At 35.4% G+C, this 24,758-nt stretch overlaps 1 pseudogene; it reads left to right on the forward strand.

Annotated features, from left to right (window-relative positions):
• Positions 1-4,586: 4,586 nt before the first annotated feature.
• Positions 4,587-21,334, forward strand: LOC116140640 (annotated as a pseudogene).
• Positions 21,335-24,758: the final 3,424 nt, after the last annotated feature.

Raw genomic sequence — 24,758 nt, forward strand, 5'->3', positions numbered from 1 at the left:
TTAATTCATCTCCTAATTCCTTCATCCTCAAAACATATTCATTTATACTCTGTGACTCTTTTTTAGTTGTATGTAACAAGTTTCTCAAATACAAGGTTCTTGCTTTAGAAAAAGATTGAAAATGTAATTCCAAAGTGTTCCAAATTTCATACGCACTATGACATTTTCCTACCTGTCTAAACATTGACTCATAAACGGAAGAAATCAACCAACTCACCAAGAATTGGTCAGTCCGTTTCCACATATGGTACTTAGGGTTTGGCTTCTTAATCAAATCTCCACTTTCTTCTATTTTCCCAAATTTAAAGATTGAAGGACAAAGATTCTCACCGGTTACAAAGCCATCCAATTCGTGAGATATCAGTTCTGGTAGAACTTAAGAACGCCAGTAATTGTAGTTTCTATCGGTCAATTTCACAGTCAGTGTGGGAAGTGAAGGTTGAGTTGTTTGGGTTTGTGCGCTTGCATTTCTAGACTGCTCCATATCTGCTTGAGTGCGATTATTAAAAAACTCAGGATTCAGATTTTCCATTGATGTATGTCTGTGGCTTTGATATCATGTAGAATTTCAGAAAAGATTTCAAGAAACAATGGACAAAAATGCAAAAATAAAAGGAAACAGAGAAGTTGTTGTAACAAACTTTAGTTGTTGGTAAAGTGTTTTCATTAATTGGCAAAGTGCGCACGATACACTTATAAGCATGGTGTACACTAAAACGCACCATTTACACAACTCTTCAGAGTTTACAAAATAACCCAAGACATCTTTTACAATCTTATAATTACACCCCAGGATTCTACAGAACTAACAAAACAGAAACTGCAAAGCATAGACTAAACTGCAAAATAGAGACTCTTTTATATCACAATAGTGGCGACAAGCTTTACGTGTCATCATTTGCTCAGAAATCAGAATTGAACAAATAACAAATAATATTCTCTTGGTCAAATGTATATAGTCAAATTGGATTTAGAGGAAATCAATATATTGATTGTTCAGTTTGATACAATTTTCTGATATCTGATATGATTGAATTGGATTAGATATTAATTTTGTATAAATTAGATTGAATTATATATATATTGGATTAGACTGAAAAATTTAAAGTCCAGTATATACTTAAATCGCAATAAATATTATAAAAAATTTATTCTTTTCAAACTGACATTAGTACCTCTAGTACTATGAAACTCTGTCGAATATATCAATTTGGTAATAACTCTTGAAGACCAATTTCATGTCTTTCACATTACTCAACAACTATATATAGTGTACAATCAAAATATTAAATGATCTTTATATCTTCTGATAAATGTTGCATTAATAATGCACAACCACTTACCATTATTACTCTTTACCTTTTTTATTAACATTATTATTATTATTATTATTATTTTATTTTATTTTTGTTCAAGAAGATCAATAATAAATTTTTTATGTACATATAGAAATTTACTAACCCTCCCGAAAATTAATTTTTGGTTTCTCCCTTGACTTATCTCAACTGAACTCCGAATAGTTTTTTGTGTGAAACTCACTCCCAAATCATCATTTTTACTAAGAATTGCTTAATTTTGTTTTTCATTTTCAGAAAAAAAAAGTATACGCATAGAATTTGGTTTTAACTCTCGAATGCCAATTTCATGTCTTTACTATCACTCAACAACTATATATATAGTGTCATAAAATAGTAAATGATCTTTATATTTCCCATATGTTGCAGTAATAATACACAACTACTTATCGTACAAAATGGATCACCGCCACTAGAAACCCTAGCCATTTATGCATTGTTAGAGAAACAACATAGTGTCAGGATTATGAAAATAGATTCAGGAAAGTTTGTAGGTGAAGAACCTAAAGTGTACATGGGTTCGAGGGTGGCGGTTGGTACCAATAAAGATAGGTTGACAAGACAATAAATGGGCAGCTAAAGATTGATAAAGCCTAACAGACAAGTATGAACAATGAATTTTAAATTATAATGTTCAACAAATGAGAGAGCACTGCTTTGGTTGGTTGTAAAATAAAATAGACAGGAGTATGAACACTAAATTTTAGGAAATTTGTGGTTGAAGAACCTAAAGTCCAATAAATGAGGAGTGCGCATGAAAAATGAATTTAGGAATTTGTATTTGAAGAAGCTAAAGTATAATGTCCAATCTCTAAACTCAAAAACATGCTAGAAAATAATTAATATGCTTAGTTGCTTGTCTCTTCTACACTGAAATTGTTGAGTGCAAAGATATGAAATTGGACTTGCCTAAATTAGTTGTATTTGAAACTAAATTTGAATGAGGGAACACTATCATTAATATTAATGTTTTCTTTTTCTCTTTTGATTATGTTACAACCACTAAATATAATACGCGTTGGGCGTAAGCAGCCAAATATTGAATAAGAGATTCATACAGTTTACTCTCATATTTTCTTATTGAATAATAGCATACTTTCTTAGATCTTTTAAATAACAATTCATAAGGAGATCGCACAGCGGAATACATACATTCGAGATTAATAACATAAGAATAAAATAAAACTGCACAAAGAGACACAATATTTACATGGTTTGATATAACTCGATATACAAAAATCCACTATAGTTTTATGAACATGATATACAAAAATACAGAACGCTTTAAACTCAGCACATAATTAACAGAGCGGAAACAATCCTAGTTTCTAATTACGCTCAACCAAGTACCTTAAGTGAAAACAATCCCAGTTTTTAAGACACTCTACTCATGATGTTTAATAACTCTTACATCAAATACTTTATGTTTTCATATTCTCTCATAACCTTGAATTGGTATTCACCCTTATATTTATAGGCAGTTTATAAGACATTCTATTTCTTATTAGATTCATATTTCAATTTCTAATAAGACTCTCATAATTCTATTCTTATTTATAATTATATTCTTTATTAAATAGTTTTCTTAAAGACTTATAATTTTACATAAGATCAAATAAGAAAGCGAGCCACAATATTCCAACACAAATTTATCTCCTATCATCTGCCCTTAAGCATAGGGTGCCCAGATTGTACAAAATTTTGAATTTTTATATATCAAAATTGCAATTTCATCATCTTTTCTCTCTTTTACTTTGGCTTACCTTTGTTTCAGAAACTTTCATTTTGTCTCTCGTATATGCAATTTCCTAACTAAATTTGTTTGAATTTAGTAATGGTACATCATCCTCAGTTAAATATTTTTGCATTCGCTTTTGTTCAACGATATAATATCTACAAAGTATTTATAAGACTATCATGTGTGTGATTGCAACTGAAAACAGAGAACTGAAAAACTGAGAGAGAGTAAGAGCAGAGAAAGCACAAATCTCTTTACTGAACTTTCGTTAATAACAAAGAAAGAGTGCTACTGTTTTTACATATACTCAATTTAGTAGACTTTAAAACTCTAAACGACAGTGTTTTGGGTGTTCATTATTTGAGCTAAACGACAGGGTTTCCTTCAATAACTTTGGCACTTTGTCATTTGTCTAACATTGCCCCTCAAACTGGACTGCCTAAGCTATTTACATTGCACTGTCTACATTGTGCTGAATTTGTCCAACATTGCCCCTCAAATTGGACTGCATAAGTTGCTAGAATAATGCAACTTAAATTATTGTGTTTGTGGTCAAAATTATCATATATAAAGATTGTTTTAGAGACATAACTATTGTCAGAATCAGAAATTTCATTATTTTTCAAACAAGTAGTACATTGAGAATTTTCAGTAGCAAAAGATGTACAAGTGCTATTATTTAAAGCATGAGAGACCTGATCAACATTGTCACTAAGATCAGAAAAAATCTTACCTGAAGAGGACTGACCTCTATTATAGAACTGACTTGTATTATTGGACTAACCTTCATTTAACTGGACTGAACACCTAATGTCATTACAAGTATTTGACAGTTGAGAATCAGATTTTTTAATAGAGCTAACAGAGGCTATATGGCAAGACAAATTATTTGGGGATGACACGTGAGTGGATGACACATGAGGAGCATAGGAATGCTTGTTGGATGAGGAATTCAGCTGGAACAGGCCCCCTTTAAGATCCCTTTGCAATAGGATTGCTCTTGTGAATTTGTCTTTGACAACATAGCAGTGAGTAAGAACAGAGAAAGCACAAATCTCTTTACTGAACTTTCATTAATAACAAAGAAAGAGTGCTATTGTTTTTACATATACTCAATTTAGTAGACTTTAACACTCTAAACGACAGTGTTTTGGGTATTCATTATTTGAGCTAAACAACAACATTTCCTTCAACAACTTTGGCACTTTGTCATTTGTCCAACATCGTGTTAGTCATGCCGTAAGTTTATATAATTATGTCACTTGCAATTTTTTTTGAAACTATCTTAACAATTAATATGATCGGTAAATTATTAAACCAAAATAACATGAACGTATCGGTTTATTTATGGTATCGATGGTGTGGTAACTACTATGTCACTTACTCTCTCTTTACAATAAATTACCTTAGACAAAAATGTCAGGATATTTATAGCTTCATCGAAACACTATATAATAACACACTCACACTCACTCTCTCACACTCTCATATGCATGCTGTTAGGCAAAGTAAACTAAATAATGGCTTCTAAACCAGGAATTCCCACTAATTGGCCATGGAAGCCTCTTAGCAACTTCAACTGTTGGATGATGGCTTGAAACACTATCATATCAGAACTTAAATGGAACGACATCGTTTTGAACTAAACTGAGAAAACAATCCTGAGCGTTGATGAAGAGAAGATCCAACGGTTGGAATTAAACCCTATAATCAACCATATAAAAGCAGATTTGTATTAGCATTTTGTACGCAGTATTCTTTTGTGCAAAACTCTCTCTTCTTCGTTAAACGCCATTTTGAGTCTTTTAGGGTTTCAATCTTGGTTGAGTGAATCTTGTAACTTGTTGATTGAGTGACTGGGTCAGGTCATTCTGGGTGTATTTGTATGCACTGTTTATAGGGATTCAAAGGGTATAATCTCTAGGGTGAGTTACGGGTTGAAGAAGGGGTATTGAGGGTTTTGTGTTGCTGTGTGTAATCTGTAATCTTGACAGTGATTTAGTGCAGCGAGCTCGTGTGTTTCCCAAGCTCAACGTGGATGTAGCTTGCTCAAAAATAGAGCAAGTGAACCACGGTAAAATTCCAGTTGTTCTTGTGCGTGTGTGATTTGTGATTCTTGATTGTGATCTTTGTTTGGTTAATTCTTGTGTGTGGTTATAATAGTAGTATTAGAGCCATTTCTTGGAGATTAGGGATTTTACGAAAAATTAGGGTTTTGCAAATTTGGGGATTTTTTTTTTTTTTTTTTTTTTTTTGCAAATTAGGGTTTCGTGAAATTAGGGTTTCTGGAAATTGGGGGGTTTTTTTTTGAATCTATGATTCCTTTGAGTCTCCAATAGGACCTAGGGAGTCAAGTCTTGGCTAAGTTTAAAGGTATATAGGCTGGAAACCAGTAACCGCCTTAAAAACTACCCCGCAGTACTTGGCGACTTTTGGTATAACAATGCCATGTACCTCTTAGACCTTTTCTTTCTTACCATTACAGTATAATGAGCACTACTCATATGGAGATCTCCCAATATGATGGGAAGATCGATTTTGGGAGTTGGAAGAAAAAGATGAAAGCATTACTTTCTCACAACAAGGTTGCCATCGCACTAGAAGAGGACTCTGAAAAGTGGCCAGAGGAGAAGTTGAAAAAGAAAGAGGAGATCAATGAGGATGCATACAATCTAATAATCATGAATCTGTCAGACAGCGTCCTCAGGAAGGTAGACGGAATTGAATCACCGATTGAACTCTAGGGTAAACTCAATACCTTGTATGCTTTGCAATCTGCCCCCAACCTAGCTTTTTTAAAAGGGGCCTTATTCTCTTATAAAATGGATAGTGCTAAGAGTATAGATGAAAACCTGGACGAGTTTTTGAAAATGACCTTGATCATAAAAAGGACAGACCAAGCATTAGGAGAAACCAATCTAGCCATGATTCTATTGAATTCCCTGACTAATGACTACTAGGTAGTCAAGAATGCCCTACAGTACTCGGGTACTATACCAAATCTTGACTTAATAACAGCAGGACTTAAGGCCAAAGAATTAGAATTAAAAACCCAGAAACGAAATGGCACAAATCTGTTTGTTAAGAGTAGACCAGAACCTAGTCAAATTGGTAAAGGAAATCAGAATAATTAGGGGGCTAGAAATAAGAAAAAATGGAAGGGCAGCAACAAGCATAGAGGAGAGTATAGAAAATGCTTGTTTTGTAATAAAACTGGGCACACTAAAAAGAATTGCTTTGAGTGGATTAAAAAACAAAAACAAGGGAATACTGAGAATAACCTAGCCACTACTAGAAACCTAGTAGAGGAACCTGAAGTCCTTATTGTGTCAATGAATGATACTGGTGAAGAATGGGTACTGGACTCATACTGTTCATTTCACATAAGTCCTAGGAGAGATTGGTTCCAGGAATTTGAAAATGTTGACAATGAAATTGTTTACATGGGAAACAATAATGCATGTAGAGTAAGAAGGATAGGCACAGTGACTCTAAGGGTTAACACTGGAAAAATAGTAAAACTAACTAGGGTCTGGTATATACCAGAACTTAAAAGAAATTTGATATCCCTTGGCACCTTAGATGAATCAGGATACTGTTATAAAGCAGAAAATGGATGCTTGAACATATATAGAGATAACAACCTGATACTGAAATGAGAGAAAAGAAATGGTCTTTACATACTCTGTGGGAACCATTCCCAAAACTGCTTTAATTCTGTGATTATTTCTACTAACTTATCCAATACAGAAAAGTGGCACCTTAGATTAGGCCATATGAGTTATAGAGGCATGGACATTCTGAAGCATAAAGGGCAGTTTGGTAAGGACAAGACTACACCCCTTGAATTTAGTGAGAATTATGTTTTAGGGAAACAGCATAGAAACAGTTTCACCAAGGGGACACACCTAGCAACTAGTCCACTAGAATACATACACTCTGACCTTTGGGGACCTGGAAAAATGAAATCTTATGGAGGGAATAATTACTTTATGTCTCTGGTGGATGATTACAGCCGCAAGGTGTGGGTGTACCTATTGAAGTTCAAAGATCAAGCTCTAGCTTGGTTTAGCGACTGGAAAACTCTAGTAGAGAACCAAATGGGCAAAAGGGTGAAGGTTCTTAGAACAGACAATGGGCTGGAATTCCGTAACCAAGAATTTGACAAGTTTTGTTGTGACCAAGGGGTTTTAAGACATAGGACAGTAACCTACACCCCACAACAGAATGGAATGGCTGAACAGATGAATAAAACCCTCCTTGATAAAGTTAGGTGCTTATTAGTAACCTCCAAACTTCCCACCTCCTTTTGGGGAGAAGCCCTTACAACAGCAGCATATCTGGTAAATAGGAGCCCATCTACTGCAATAAACCTAAGGAGCCCTAAGGAAATGTGGACTGGTAGAGTCCCAGCTCTAAGCCACCTAAGAGTTTTTGGGTGTGCAACTTATGCACACACCATAGGAGGAAAATTGGAACCAAGGTCAACTAAGTGCATATTTTTGGGGTATCAAGAAGGGACCAAAGGTTATAGACTTTGGGATAGAGAATCTCTAGGGGTTAGAATCATTGTGAGCAGAGATGTGGTATTAAATGAGGGAGTCTTTCCTTTGTAAGGAAACTAGAACTAGATCTGAACCCACTTCAAGTTCAGAGGATCCCTTCACCCATCCTGAAGTTACACCAATTGAGGTGGAGCTTCTTGCTCAAACTCAAACCAGTCAAGAAACTAAAGCTGTTACTGAACCTAGAGGAGAAACTGGACAAACTGATCTAGAACATGAGGATGAGACAGAAACAATAGATGACACTGAGTTTCTGCCTGAAAACTTACAAGACTACCAGCTTGCAAGAGACAGAACCAGAAGACAGGTAAGGGCACCCACAAGATATTCCTATGCTGATCTAATATATACTGCCCTCTTTGCAGGTACTGAAGTACAAAGAATAGAACCTGAAACCTATGAGGAAGCCATGCAGTCAAAGGAAATGGATCAATGGAAGGCTGCTATAGAAGTTGAAATGAAGTCCTTGGAGGTGAACAGAACTATGAAACTTGTACCAAGGCCTAAGGATCAGAAACTTGTACAATGCAAGTGGCTGTTCAAATAAAGGAAGGTATCACTGAAAAGGATCCCCTCAGGTATAAGGCTAGATTAGTAGCCAAGGGTTTCACCCAAAGAGAGGGAATAGACTTCAATGAAGTCTTTTCCCCAGTAGTTAAGTACAAAACCATAAGGCTCATGTTGTCCATAGTAGCTCACCAGGATCTAGAGCTTGAATAATTAGATGTTACAACTGCATTCCTACATAGAGATCTTGAGGAAGAGATCTACATGAGTCAACCCTTAGGTTTCATAGATAAAAAGGCCCCCAACCATGTCTGCCTACTACTGAAATCATTATATGGTCTAAAGCAATCGCCTAAGCAATGGTATAAGAGATTTGACACCTTTATAGTAAGTATAGAATTCACTAGAAGTAAGTATGATAGTTGTTTCTACTTTGTTGTTGTGGATGAGATACCTATTTACTTACTGCTGTATGTTGATGACATGTTACTGATAAGCAAATCAAAGCCTTTAATCTGTGTGTTAAAGAATAAACTGAATGCCGAATTTGAAATGAAAGACCTAGGGGATGCTAGGAAGATCATAGGCATGCCAATTGATAGGAATAGGAGCAAATATAAACTGAAAATTCACCAGTGTTCATACATGCATAAGTTAGTAGAAAAATTTGGAATGACAGGGACTAAAACTGTTTCAATGCCTTTAGCTAACCATTTCACATTAAGCAAGGCCCAATGCCCTAATACTGATGCTGAGTTAATTAAAATGGAGACCATACCCTATGCAAACGTAATTGGATCCTTGATGTATGCTATGATTAGTATTAGGCCTAACTTATCATTTGTGATGTCATTGCAGAGTAGATTTATGTCCAATCCCTGTATGGAACACTGGACAGCCCTGAAATGGGTACTCAAATATGTTAATGGCTCATTGAATGTGGGATTGGAATATTGTAAAAGATCTGCCTCACTTGAGCTAGCTGGTTTTGTAGACTCTGATTTTACAGGTGATAGGGACACTAAGAAGTCAATCACAGCATATTACTTTACCTTGGGGGGCAACTGCATCAGCTGGAAATCACAATTACAGCCTATAGTTGCACTGTCAACAATAAAGGTTGAATATGTGGCTGTAGCTGATGTATTTAAGGAGGCAATTTGGCTCAAAGGGATCCTGAGTGAAGCAAACCTATCTGAACTAAAGCCAACCATTCAGACAGTCAAAGTGCAATACACTTGAGTAAAAATCCGGTGTACCATGAGCAAACCAAACACATAGATGTTCGCTACCACTTTGTGAGAGAACTGGTCACCAGGGAGGAGATAGCTCTCAATAAGGTTCCTACTGAGCATAATCTAGCAGACATGGGTATGAAGATTGTTACACTTGCTAAGTTCAAGCATTGCTTGAACCTGTTGTCCATTTAATAAGCAAGAGTAACAAAAGACCATGAAGGACTCACTGAAGGTAAGCTGCACTGGCACAGGGGGTTGTTTCAACCCATCAAGGTGGAGATTGTTGGATGATGGCTTGAAACATTGTCGTATCAGAACTTAAATGGGACGACATTGTTTTGAACTAAACTGAGAAAACAATCCTGAGCGTTGATGAAAAGAAGATCCAACGACTGGAACTAAACCCTACAGTCAACCATATAAAAGCAGATTTGTTTTGGCATTTTATACGCAGTATTCTTTCGTACAAAACTCTCTCTTCTTCGTTAAACACCATTTTGAGTCTTTTAGGGTTTCAATCTGGGTTGAGTGAATCTTGTAACTTGTTGATTGAGTGACTGGGTCAGGTCATTCTGGGTGTATTTGTATACACTGTTTATAGGGATTCAAAGGGTATAATCTATAGGGTGAGTTACAGGTTGAAGAAGGGGTATTGAGGGTTTTGTGTTGCTGTGTGTAATCTGTAATCTTGACAGTGATTTCGTGCAGCGAGCTCATGTGTTTCTCGAGCTCAACGTGGACATAGCTTACTCAAAAATAGAGCAAGTGAACCATGGTAAAATTCCGGTTGTTCTTGTGCGTGTGTGATTTGTGACTCTTGATTGTGATCTTTGTTTGGTTAATTCTTGTGTGTGGTTATAACATCAAGGTTTTCTTTAAAGTAAACCTTATTTTATCATTTTTTTGGCTTTCTATTTGACTAACTCCTTTCATTGTTATTTGATTGATGTGATGAACATTTACAGTATATAGTTTTGGCTCCCTGGGTTATTCACAGCATATACTCATTCATAGTGAAGGATGAGAAGGAGAAAGACCTCTCAACCTTGCTCTTATTCCCACTTATTATATGGCGATTTCTTCACAATCAGATATGGATTAGTCTCTCTCGTTTCAGGACAGCCAAAGGCAGAAATAGAATCATTGAGAAGTCCATTGAATTTGAACAAGTTGACAGAGAAACAAATTGGTCAGTAAATAGTCAAATATATATCCTTTAATAAAGTCACTTTATAGGAGTAAAAGAAAAAAATTTAAGTTTCTTGAGAGGGGCCTCTCGCACTAATATAATGTTTAATCCTCGCCTACTAGCTTAACCTCTTAAAACTTTTCCAACTTCAGCTCTTCCTCCTTACCGGTTTATTCAAGTTTTTTTTAGCTTGAACTGAAGTATTCTTCTTTCATGCATGCATTAAGCGTTTTTTTTCGTTTCCTAACTATTTAGCTAGCTTTTATGTTGTTTTGTCTTTTCCTTTTGAGGGGTAAGGCTCAAATGTGCCCCTTTCTTTCTCTTCTTTTTATTCTCTTCAATAAATTTTCCAGATCTGTCGCTGTTCAAAATAAAAAATAAAAAAATCAAACTATAAATCATAATAATCTACATAAGACGTCCGTACCTGAAAAATTGTGTTACTATCTATAAGTATACTCTATAGTACTTATGTATGTGAAATTAATCTTATATTAATTACAAGTTCTATTATCACTACAAACCATCTGGTTAAAATTTTTTGAGTTTTTTTCTATTGGATGTTGGCAGGGATGACTAAATATTGTTCAATGGATCCCTGATATATGTTTTCAGCAAGACACTTCCCGGGGGAACTCACGTGCCAATCTGGAGATTAGATGTTGTAATTCTCACTATTCTGCTGCATGCTGGTCCAGTGGAGTTTCTTTACCACTGGTTTCACAGAGCCCTTCATCACCATTATCTTTACTCTCGCTACCATTCTCATCACCATTCCTCCATTGTCACTGAGCCCATCACCTGTAATTCTCTCTTGATTTTCAGTTTTGATTTATATTTGCTTGTTTTTTCTCACTTATGTCTACTGTCTCTCTATCCTGCGGACATCCTGATTTGTAAGAGATTTTTGTCTTTGCGTTTGTGTGGCAGCTGTGATTCATCCATTTGCAAAGCACGTAGTATATTCCATTCTATTCTCAATACCGATTTTTACAACAATCTTCACTTGTACTGGTTCCGTGGGATCTGTCTTTGGTTACATTACTTACATCGACTTCATGAATAACATGGGACACTGTAATTTCGAGCTCATTCCCAAGTGGCTTTTCTCCATTTTTCCACCTCTCAAGTTTCTCATGTACACTCCGTAGTAAGTCTCTCTTAGCTCTCTCTAATTAACCCACTATAAACAAATATGATTTGTCCTGACGGAAAAATTGTGTCGCGAAACTATCTTATAATGAGTGTGTTATATATATGAGAATTTTCAATAATCATATCTATACGAGTGTGTTGGAATAATATTAATATTAAACTCTTATCTAATAACTTAAACTTTTAGATCAAATTATTAACTTAATATGTTACCGAATCTCCATATGGTTCCTAATCCCCACATGTGACCGATAAATCTTGTTTATTATACATATTATATGAATCTAGAGTGACGCTACTATATTGATACATTAAATATGCAAACTCATCAATCGCGTATACAATCTTAATTTGGTTGACATTTTATTCATCTACATTTATTATGAGTCAACTTTTATATACACCAAACAACTCATTTCGTGTCATGTCAATTTATATACAGGGCCGTACATAATGAAATTAATTTTGAATTAATGCCACAGGTTTCACTCCTTTCACCATACACAGTTCAGAACCAACTACTCATTATTAATTCATGCCTCTATATGATTTTATGTATGGTTCCATGGACAAATCTTCAGAAACATTATATGAAGATTCATTGAAGAAGAAAGAAGAATTCCCTGATCTAGAAGAATTCCCTGATCTAGTGTATCTAACCCACTTGACAACTCCCGAATCAATCTATCATCTACGGCTAGGATTTGCTTCCATGGCAGCTCAGCCTCAATCATCATCATCAAAATGGTATATGTGGTTGATGTTGCCTGTGACCTTATGCTCCATGATGCTCACTTGGATTTGTGGTACTTCTTTTGTGGTTGAGAGGAACCGTTTTAGTGACTTCAAATTGCAAACTTGGGCCATACCTAAGTACCGTTTTCAAGTAAGAGAAGCCTCAATTTCTTTGTATCTTAACTTGGGAGAATTTCTTTGACCTCCCATAAGGTTTGTAAATAATTTAATCAAACACACACCCTCTAGTTTTGAGGTGGTCGGTCGTCTCTGATCTCCTTCATTGCTAAGAAATCCTTATTAGACCTTTCTTGTGTCTTTAACAAAAGTTATTCAAGTTATTTAAGCAATATTTCCTGAAATATGAGAGATCAACAAACAGTTGGATAATTCCTTGGCTTAATGTCATAGCATATTTTGATTGCAGTACTTCTTGCAATGGCAAAGTGAATCAATCAATAGCTCGATTGAAAAGGCCATACTAGAAGCAGAGAAAAAGGGTGCTAAAGTGTTAAGCCTAGGACTCTTGAATCAAGTAAGTATTTCAAATTCCAATTCGGTTAGAATGCAATACCATCCATTTTATTTAGAAAAATTTAAAATATACAAAAAAATACTTATTGTTTTTAATTTTAAATAAATCAAATTTTCAGGGTCAGGAGCTGAACATGTATGGTGAGCTATTTGTCCGAAGGCATCCTCAGCTCAAAATAAAAGTGGTAGATGGAAGTAGCCTTGCTGTTGCAGTTTTGCTCAATGCCATACCTAAAGAAACAACCCAAGTGGTGCTTAGAGGCACTCTCACTAAGGTCGTATATGTTATTGCTCTCACTCTTTGTCAACAGGGTATACAGGTATATATTTACTCAAATGACATAATACGTTCATCAAATTTAAAATTTTCTATAAAAACAAAAATTGCATATTTTGACACGAATGAATTTGTGTTGTAAGTGGTAACTTTATGTGACGATGAGTAATATATACATGTATACCCCATTGACAAAGAGTGAGAGCAATATCATATGCGACCTTAGTGAGAGTGCCTCTAAGCACCACTTGGATTGTTTCTTTAGGTATGACATCCTCAGCTCAAAATAAAAGTGGTAGATGGAAGTAGCCTTGCTGTTGCAGTTTTGCTCAGTGCCATACCTAAAGAAACAACCCAAGTGGTGCTTAGAGGCACTCTCACTAAGGTCACATATGTTATTGCTCTCACTCTTTGTCAACGGGGTATAAAGGTATATATTACTCAAGTGACGCAATATGTTCATCTTATTTAAAATTTTCTGTAAAAACAAAAATTGTATATTATGACACGAATCAATTTCTGTTGTAGTTGGTAACTTTACGAGACAATGAGTATGGGAAGCTAAAGAAATCATTTGGTAAAATCCAGTACAAATCTAACTTGATCCTTTCAAGAAGTTACTCTCAAAAGTTGATCAAATCAATCTATGAATTTTGATTTCTTTATACCCTCAATTATCATTAATTTATGATTAATAAAGTGAGAGTTTTGAGAGAAAATAGAGAGAAAAAATACAGAGCAAAGTAAAGAGAAGTTTCTAAAAATTCTCACATTTTTTTATTACTGAAGTTTTGTACAGTAAATGCACTTTTATAGTGCTTATAACAGTAGCTGACTAACGCATAATAGTAGAACAGTAGCTGACTAACGCATAACAGTAGCTAACTAACTCAATCTATAGGTTACTTAACTAACCATTTTCTAACTCTTAACTAACATCCTCCCTTAAACTGGACTACTCTGAACTACACTTAACATTTGTTAACATCCGTCTGTAAACAGAACAACTTAAGACTACAGCAACTCCTGCTAATATCCTGCCGTAAACTTGACTTGGGTGATGAACAACATCCTTCAGTAAAACTGAGCAATTTGTGGTTAGAATAATAGACCAACAAGTAACTGTAGTGCAGAGACAGCTTTAAATCACCCAAACAAACTGAACAAACTGATACTACTTTTACTTTGAATCAATCCACATTTCACTTTGAATCAATCCACACAAAGCTGAATTCAATTCAAGCAAAAGAACTGATACTGCAGCATAATTATGTAATAGCAGCTTCCACTTTGAACCAACCACAAATTCTGTAGTAGCAGTTTTCACTTTGAATCAACCACACAAGGCTGAATTCAATTCAAGCAAAAGAACTTGATACGGTAGCAAACTGAACAAACTGAACAGAACTGAGCATAATTCTATAATAGCAGCTTCCACTTTGAATCAACCACATAAAGCTGAATCAACCACATAAAGATCAGATCAACCACATAAAACTGAACAAAACTGAGCATAATTCTGTAATAGCAGCTTCCACTTTGAATCAACCACATAAAGCTGAATCAACCACATAAAGATCAGATCAACTGCATAAAACTGAAACAACCAGCTTCCACTTTGAATCAACCACATAAAGCTGAATCAACCACATAAAGATCAGATCAACCACATAAAACTAAAACAACCAGCTTCCACTTTGAATCAACCACATAAAGATCAACCACACTGCATAAGCAAAATGAGCTTGATACTGTAGAAGCAGATTTCCAGACAAAAATAGAGAGATACTGCAGGAGTAAATTTTCAGGCAAAATTAGAGAACACCAACTAATCAGCACTAAACACTAGGCTTCAATTCTGCAGAAAACCAAGTAAACTGATGAAGCAACCATAAGTAAGGCACAGAATAATTTGCAGCTTAAATCTGCTCAAAAGTTTGCAGAAGCAGTTTCCAAGTTATTGTTTGAACAGGTATCTGCAGCACAAATCTCTGAAATATCAGTTTGTGAGAAAGAAGCAGTCACTGTTAACTTTGCTCTTAGGATCTCAAAACGTGTAGCTGACAGAGACTTAGTAAAAATATCTGCATTTTGATACTTAGTAGGAACATACTGCACTTTCAGGTTATTGGCTGCTACTTGTTCCCTTAGATAATGTGCATCCAACTCAATGCGCTTGGTTCGGGTGTGAAATACAGGATTTGAGGCAAGGGATCCAACACTTTGATTATCGCACCAAATGACAGGAATTTCAGGAAGATGCACACCAATTTCAAAAAACAAACTCCTGAACCATGCGATTTCAGTGGCTCCTTGTGCAAGTGCTCTATATTCTGCCTCTGTAGAAGAGAGAGACACTACCTTTTGCTTCTTGGAGCGCCATTGTAGGAGATTGAAACCAAGAAACAGACAGTAGCCACTAGTGGACCTTTTGTCCTGTAGGCTGCCTACCCAATTTGCATCGGTGAAGCACTCAAGGTGAAATTTGCATACTTTAGTGAACTGAACTCCAAAATGTGTAGTACCTTTGAGATATCTCAAAAGCCTTTTACAGGCCTGCCAGTGTAATTGAGTAGAGGCTTTAAGAAATTGGCTAAGTTTGTTTGACAAAGTAAGCAATGTCAGGCCTTGACAAGGTTAGATATTGCAATGCCCCAATTGTGCTTCTGTAGAGTGATGGTTTATCAAACAGCTCACTGTCTTCAAAGGTCAACTTATTACCTAGAGTCATAGGAGTAGGACAGGATTTTGTATCCATCATTCCTGTTTTGACTAGTAGATCCCTTGCATACTTTGCTTGGTTCATGTGAATGCTTGTATCAGTTCTATGTACCTCAAGGCCCAAAAAATACTTGAGAAAACCCAATGTTTTCAATGCAAACTCAGTGTTCAACTTGTAAACTACATCATGGACCAGCTTAGTGTTACTTCCTGTCAACAGGATATCATCAACATATACAATAACATACATAACATCCTCATGGTGTCCATAAATGAATAAGCTTGAATCAGCCACCGAAGAGACAAAACCCCATTTCAGAAAGGCAGTTTTAAGCTTCTCAAACCAGGCTCTTGGGGCCTGTTTTAAACCATAGAGTGCCTTGATCAGTTTGCAAACATGAAGAGGGTTTTTATCATCAAAAAAACCTGGAGGCTGAGTCATGTACACTGTCTCACTAAGTTCTCATTCAAGAATGCATTATTAACTTCTACTTGTTGTATATCCCACCCATAGGTAACCGCTAAGCTAAGAATAACTCTAATAGTAGATGATTTTATCACAGGACTAAAGGTTTCAAGATAGTCCACACCAGGAGTTTGCTGAAAACCTTTAGCAACCAACCTGGCTTTAAATCTTTGGATTGAACCATCTGAATTGTGTTTAATTCTGAACACCCATTTGCAACCAACAATGTTCATATTGGGTTCAACTGGAACCAACTGCCAAGTATTATTAGAAAGAAGAGCAGTAAACTCACTTTGCATAGCAGATTTCCAGGCTAGATGGGAGAATGCCTCATTTACGCTTACTGGTTCATTTGTGTCAAGGTGAGAAAGGGAACCAGTGGAGGAGACTAACATAGAACTATGAATGTTAGCTTTGGACCTAGTTATCATAGGGTGAGTGTTTAAAGGTTGAGTGGCAGTGGTTAAAGGTTGAGTGATAGTGTGTACAGGCTGAATTGTAGAATGTAGTTCAACTATAAGGTTCAAGTCATCAGGAAACATAGGCTGAATGTTTAAAGACTGAGTGGCAGTGGTTAAAGGTTGAGTGGCAAAGGGCAGTTCAACTATAAGGTTCAGACCATCAGACTAATTTTTGGAGGGGTGATTTTTGGAGTTTAAGTGGTCTGCTAAGCCTACTGGTTGCCTAGAACTAGAGTTAGATTTTGAAAAAACAGAAGGTTCAGGTGATTGGGCTGCCAAATCTAATGAAGGAGACAAATTTACTGATGAGTTTTGTTGATCCACTATGAAAGGAACTTTAGATGAAAGCTCAACATTTGATGAGGAAATAGGAGAGTCAGAACCAGCAGAGGGTGAAGTGGTCTGACCAGTTGTATGAGGTAATGAAGAAGTCTCTAGTGTTTGGGTTGCCAAGTCTAATGAAGGAGACAAAGCTATTGAGGAGTTTGGTTGATCCACTGTGAAAGGAACTTGTAATGAAGGCTTAACATTTGATGAGGAAACAGGAGAGTTAGAATCAGCAGGTGGTGAAGTGTTCTAACCAGTTGTAGAGGTAATTGAGAAGTTAGACAAGGGTCTGTGTTTGTATGTAAAGAGTGTGAAGGAAAAGAAGAGTAGACACTATTTTTGGGTGCTCGAATAAGAGATGACGCAAAAGGAAAATTAGATTCATCAAAATTGACACTTTGACATATGTAAATTTTACCATTGGAATCCATGCATTTGTACCCTTTGTGATGCATGCTATACCCAACGAAAGTGCATTTAGTGGTGTGAAATGCAAACTTATGAGAGTTATAAGGTCTAATAAATGGATAAACAGCACAGCCAATGGTTCTAATCCCTGAGTAGTCTGGAGGGTGATCAAATAGAACCGGAAAAGGTGACAGATTAGACAAAACATGAGTAGGTAGCCTATTTGTAAGATAGACAGCAGTTTGGAAAGCACACCACCAATATCTTAGGGGTATGCTAGCTTGAGCAAGGAGTCTGAGGCCTTGTTCTACAATTTGTCGATGTTTTCTTTCCACACGACCATTTTGTTGGTGAGTATAGGGACACGGATGCCTAAAGGTAATGCCATGATCAAGAAAATAGGAAACTAAACTTCTATATTCACCTCCCCAGTCAGTTTGAACACACTTCAGAGTTGTACTAAATTGTCTTTTAGCTAGTTTGTGAAACTGTTTAAATAAAAGTTGTGTTTCAGACTTAACTTTCAAAGGAAAAATCCAAGTGAACCTACTATAGTCATCTAAAAAATGGATATAATATTTAAAGCCTTCAGGTGAAGGTACAGGTGATGGTCCCCACAAGTCAGAATGTACTAGTTCTAAAGGCTTAGAAGCTCTAGAATTAGACTTAGGGAAGTTGGACTAGTGAAGTTTGCCAAATTGGCAAGCTGTGTAGAAATCAAATGTGCTTGTGACTGTATGTTTTAAGTTCAAAGAGTGCAATATTTTTGCAAGAACTATGGCATTTGGATGACCAGATGTTTGTGCCATAACAAACCATTAGTTTTTGCAGTAGAAAAATACTGAATCATAGCTTTATTGGTTTCAATATCATTATTACAAGATGATACATGTACAGACTTAGCATTGTTATCACAAATAGGTACCAATGTAGGAGAACAATTATTAATAGCAACATAATTCAAACTTGTAATTTCACAATCTTTATTAGCATAGCTAGTAGTGTGAACAACAGGAAATGCAGAAAACAGAGTTTGTGTAGACTGAGATTGAGCAGGAGCTCCAACTGATGAGTTAAAACTGAAATTGGAAAGGTTGAATGATCTGCAGGCAGATTGGACTTGGAGACAAAGGGAATGGCTGGAATTTGGAGTTGGTAAAGACCATCTTTAAGCTTTCCTTGAAGAAGAACAGCTTGGGACTGTTTATACTTAACAACACAGTGATCAGCAGAAAACTCAACAATAACTCCATTATCTTTAGTAAATTTGGATATACTTAAGAGATTTTTTCTAATTTGAAGAACACATAAAACATGCTTAAGGTAAAGAGACCTAGATTGACATGGTAATGAAGTAAAACCAGTATGTGATATAGAGAGTAACTCACCATTTCCAACCTGAATTTGCTCATTACCAGTGTAGCTTAAGTTTACTACAAGTTGAGACAAGTCTGAAGTCACATGATCTGTGGCTCAAGAATCCATGTACCACGCTACATCTTGGACCGTAGAAGGTGCAACAGTGTAATTGGCAGCAGGATTAGAGTAATTTGAAGGTTGAGTCTGGGACATATATACTTGATTAGGAGCAGTAGTCGTGGCTGATTAAGGGCTAGAATTTGTGTGTGATTGGCCTGAGCTTTGATTAGGTCCTGATGGAAAGCTAGCATTGAGGTTTTGTACTCCTAAGCTGGGATGGGACAATGGTGAAAATCCAACTGCTTGGTGACTTATGTTGGGGCGATACGAAGGTTAAAGTGAACTCTGAGTGAAATATGGTAAGTTTTGAAACCCAACTTGAGCTCTGGAGTAACTGTTATCAAAATTTGGTGGTGGTCTAATTAGTGTGTTATTTCTTCCAGTGTAGCTTGTGTCAAATCGATGATAACAATTCAGTGCAAGGTGTCCACTTTTTCCACACACTTGGCATATAACTCTGCCTCTTCAAGCTCCTCTGCCTCTTCCCATAGCACCAGTGAATTGTGAGGGATAAAAGTGATTCTGTGGTGTTGAGTTCATAGACTGATTGAAACCAGTACCAGGTTGATGAGGAGCAAAATTATGGGAGGAGAGATTAGGGTTCTGTATAGGTGAAAACTGATGTTGTCCAGTATTGGGCGAGGACTGTTCACTCTGATATTTTGTTTGAGTTGTATCAGTAGTGAGATTAACAAAGTGGATTGAGCCTCCATGAAACTCAGTGCTGACAACAGAATTTGCAACTAGATTTGCTCTTTCTAACCTGAGCTCATTTTTTTTCAAAATAATATGTGCTTCCTGAACAGAAATAGGATCTATCCTAGACTCCAATCTTGTAGCAATATTTACTACATCGGCATCATACTCAAAACTTAAACCATCAAGAATGTAGTTCATTAGTTCTTCATTAGAAATTAAACTTCCACTAGCTGACAACATTTCAGCTAATCCTTTCATTTTTACGAAATATTCATTGATACTAAGATTATCTTTCTTAGTGTTTTGCAGCAAACTCTTAATGTGCATAGTTTAGTTCTAGATTTCGTAAGAAACTTTTTTTCCAATGCAATCCACATATCAGCAGAAAATTGACACTTAGACACTACTAAGAACATAGATTCTGATATAGATCCAAGAATCCAACTTACTAATAGCTTGTCTGTCTTCTTCCATTGATTATACGCTGGATTAGACTTCTTCTCTGTCGACCCCTCAATGCCTTCAATTGGAACTTTAACGAACAGTGCTAGACATAAAACCAGTCCAGTAAGATGCTCCTCTAAGTCATGGGAGCCCACAGCGAATATAACTTGTGATTTCTAGAATCTGTAATTATCCCTAGTTAATTTGGGGGAAATTACAGGAAGAGAAGAAGAAGACATTGATAAGTGTTTGTAGAATTAACGAGCTCAATGATAGATTTGATATCTGATTTATTTTGATTGAAGGAGAATTGAGAAGGATCAGCCATCTTTGACGTTAGTCGACAGCTCTGATACCATGAGAGTTTTGAGAGAAAATAGAGAGAAAAAATACAGAGCAAAGTAAAGAGAAGGTTCTGAAAATTCTCACGTTTTTTTGTTACTGAAGTTTTGTACAGTAAATGCACTTTTATAGTGCTTATAACAGTAGCTGACTAACGCATAATAGTAGCTAACTAACTCAGTCTATAGGTTACTTAACTAACCATTTTCTAACTCTTACTAACATAAAGTGTTGGTTTTTTCCTATAACTTTTATAGATATGGTTAGTGGGAGATGGATTGACTAAAGGACAACAAATGAAGGCAAAAAAGGGAATAATATTCATTCCATTCTCACAATTCCCACCAAAGAAAATAAGAAAAGATTGCTTCTATCACTGTACACCAACAATGGCAACTCCTTTGGCTCTTGAGAATGTTGACTCCTGTGAGGTTAGTGGTTTATATCAACCAAATTTAGTTTAAGTTCTCTTAATTATTTATTTTACTAATTTAAAGTTTACATTAAAAATGGAATAGAATTGGTTGCCAAGAAGGGTGATGAGTGCATGGCGAATTGGAGGGATAGTGCACGGCTTAGAAGGATGGAAAGAGCATGAATGTGGAAATTCCATCTCCAATATTCACAAAGTTTGGGAAGCAACTCTTCAACATGGGTTTCACCTCTAAGTCTCCCAAATCAATCTAAATTCTAGCTTCGTTTCAGAGTTATTATCACCTATCGACATCTCTCACGAGTTCTTTAACATCTATTTATAATATATAAATTAGAATGTTGTATTAATTAAAAAAAAAAAAAAAACTGCAAATAGTTGTGTACAAATAAAATAATGTCCTATTTTACAATTTAACGAAATAAAAAAAAGAATTGCAGTTTGATCTATATACTGCATGCCTATCTATATTGATTTTACCTTTTGAAACTTCCCGAAATCAAAGGATATGATTAAAAGTCTCGTGTCCTTTTTATGAATCGATAATTATTGGCTTCATATATAAATTTTACATCATACTTACTCATGATTATTTTCATGTTTAAAACGTATGAGCCAGTTAATTATAACTAAAAATATTTTAAATAATATAAATAAATATTCTATGCAACTTGTAAGTATTTTTGTCAATTTATGTCCTCGTGTGGGCACTTCAGAGTTTGTGTAGTCACAACGCATCTGGTAGATATTTTTTTCACAAAACACATATCGCACTTGATTTGCAAAAAAGAAAATATATTCTCTTCTAAGATATTTGTTGTGGTTCATTTACACTTGTCCTCATATAATTTGATGTACCAGAAAAGTTCTTTTGCTTTGTTTTTGGTCCCAAAGTTTTTTTTTTTTTTTTCTAAAAAGCAAAACACAAAAATTTTACTTTAACTTTTTTGTCCCCTAACCCTTGGCGCATGTTTCTCTATAAATTCATATTTTTCTGCGTCTTCCTTAAGAAACCTATTTGCCTCTAATTCATCAGTAAATATCCTCTGAGGTTTTTTCATTGGTCTAAGGTTTCTCATATGATTTGGTAGGCTTAAAATTACCTTCTCTTACATTGTCTTTGTTGTGACGATTCTGGAACATGATTCCATGTTGATGCTTGGATGTGTGCAAGCTGCTGTTCCAAAGTTGATTCTTCGTTGTTGAAACTTGAGAGGAGCTCAAGTGCGACCTGGTGGCCTCATGTGTGAAGCTTGCTATGGTGGCTTGAAGTTCAATCGAAGAAGAGAAGATTGATGTGTTGAAAACAAGGAGTGTTTTACAACTATGATTTTCTTGCTTTGTATTTGAACTCATAAGTTTACATAGTGGATTTGCTTCTTCTGGACTTAGTCCCATGGATGTAGACATGTTGCCGAACCATGTAAAAATGAGGGCGTTCTTTTCTTGCCTTGATGGATGTTTCATTTATGCTTTGAACAACTCTTGTTCACAATATGAACAAGCAATTCATTCAGCATAAGTTTTAATCACTTGGTAACCTCCTTAAAACTTTCACAACTAATATAAAATTATGTTAAATAAATATATTAATGTAATTTTTCTTGAATACAAAAAATCTAATATGCCACATCCTAACAAATTAATCCAAGAAAAGTAATTGTATCGTTTTTAAGTCACTCCTTTATTTCATAATATTGTTCTTTACAAAATATTTGAATTCATGTTTAATCTTAAATATAAGTTGAAATTCATTCATTTTTGTCATATTAAAAATTAAATTATTATTCTCTTTAATTTATCTCTTTTTTTTTTTTTATGAAACTCCCAAAACAGTCATTATTATGAATAATTATTATATTAACTTGTTTTTTCTTTTCCAAATAATAAATAAATTATCTATAGGTAATAAATCCACAATATAAGAGTGATATTACATCATTTAATATTTCAAACTTGCATACAAAATTTACATATGTAAGGCCATCCCTTTTGTAGCATCCTTATCCTCATCTAGCCCCAATTCAAGCGATTTTTTTGTGGTTCCTATATCAACCCTTGGATCATGATTCAAGATATGAAAACCCCACAAAATTTATTGATTAGATAAGTTAATCGTTCTCCCTAAATAAATTAATAAATCGGTTTTTTATAACTTCTTCGAAAAAAAAAAAGTGTTGAATAATTTTGTCAAACTTATATATATTGTGTGTGTGTACATATATGTCAGACATTTACATGTTTCAGATTTTTTCACATTTTATCTTCAAGTGTGTGCACATTCTTTTTCTATGATAGCATTGCATGTCAGACTATCCTTTGGCACATGTTGCAAGTTTTACTTAACAACTAAGATATTTTCTTGGCATCTTTTAAGCTGTCATTTGGACCATTTACAGGTGTCTTAATATCCTTCAAAGGTCCAAGGAAATTCAGCTTTATTTCTCTTTTGTTGTGGTCCTAAACTAAAGCTGAAATGTTTCCTCTTTTGGCCCACCTTTTCGTCAGCCTTTGTCTGCTAACCTGGACAAATTTAAAGAGCACAAAATTGGCTTTTATCTTCTCCCTTCTTGTGACATTTTTTGGTGAACCTTTTTATGATATTTCTTTTTGTTCTCTGAAACTTTCAAAGGGTTTATTTCTTAAATATTCCCCACATGTTTTTGTGCCCAACAACTTATCATCCTTCATCTTTGTTAAGCTAAAAGGAAGTTCATCATCTTCCTTGTTTGTTTGCCTTTTTGAACCTGGATATTATTATGTTTATGCTCTGAAATTCTTTAGAGAGATTATTCCTTGACAAGTTTCATATATGGTTTAATGCTTAAATCATTTTGTTCATCTTTGTTTATTGTTTGTTGTTGCTGGAACTTGGTTCCTACGCTAAAAGCTTGAAAGGAGTTCAAGCCGTGGAAGCTGGAGGTATTCTTCGATGAGTGAAGCTTGGGTGGAGCTCAAGTGTTGTCCAAGAGTGTTCCTAGTGTGAAGAGATCCTTGGACCAACAAGACATCAGAGATTCAAATGGTGGTGTTTAGTGTAACTAAAACAAGGAGTTCTCTTTACCGTAGCTAAAATCAACTTTGAACTATATCTTGTAATGTTTGTTGCTTAGTGGATTTGCTTTGATCTGGATTAGTTCCCATAGATGTAGGCTAATAGTGGTTTTATCCGAACCATGTATATGCTGGTGTGCTTTATGTTTACTGCTTATGGATGTTGATTTATGCTTAAACTTGATAACCATTAATCAACTTGGTAAAATCTTATGCTACACTTTAAAAATGGGTATCTAACATTGAATAGAGTTCACCAACTATAACAAGTGGTAGCAGAGCTTGTTTTGATAAGTTGCTTCAATTGATCCTTACCCATTTTGCTTGTTTTTGTGTGCATCTGATTGGTCTTGTGTTTGGACAAAATCTGATTTGTTGTTGTGTTTTGTTTTAGATCTGCTGCATGTATGTGTGTGCACTTCCATTTGCTGTATTAGCATCTGTCTAATTGTTTTTCACCATGAGTTTCTTCACTGAAGAAGGGTCTGGTCATAGACCACCTTTGTTAGAACGTCCTAACTACTATACATGGAGACCTAGGATACATGCTTTTCTTAAGTCTATAGATGAAAAAGTCTGGTCCATGGTTGTGAATGGTTGGACAGTCCTGGTTATTGTTAAAAATGAAGTG

Source organism: Pistacia vera, unplaced genomic scaffold (assembly GCF_008641045.1).
Source record: "Pistacia vera cultivar Batoury unplaced genomic scaffold, PisVer_v2 Contig374, whole genome shotgun sequence".
NCBI classification, from domain to species: domain Eukaryota; kingdom Viridiplantae; phylum Streptophyta; class Magnoliopsida; order Sapindales; family Anacardiaceae; genus Pistacia; species Pistacia vera.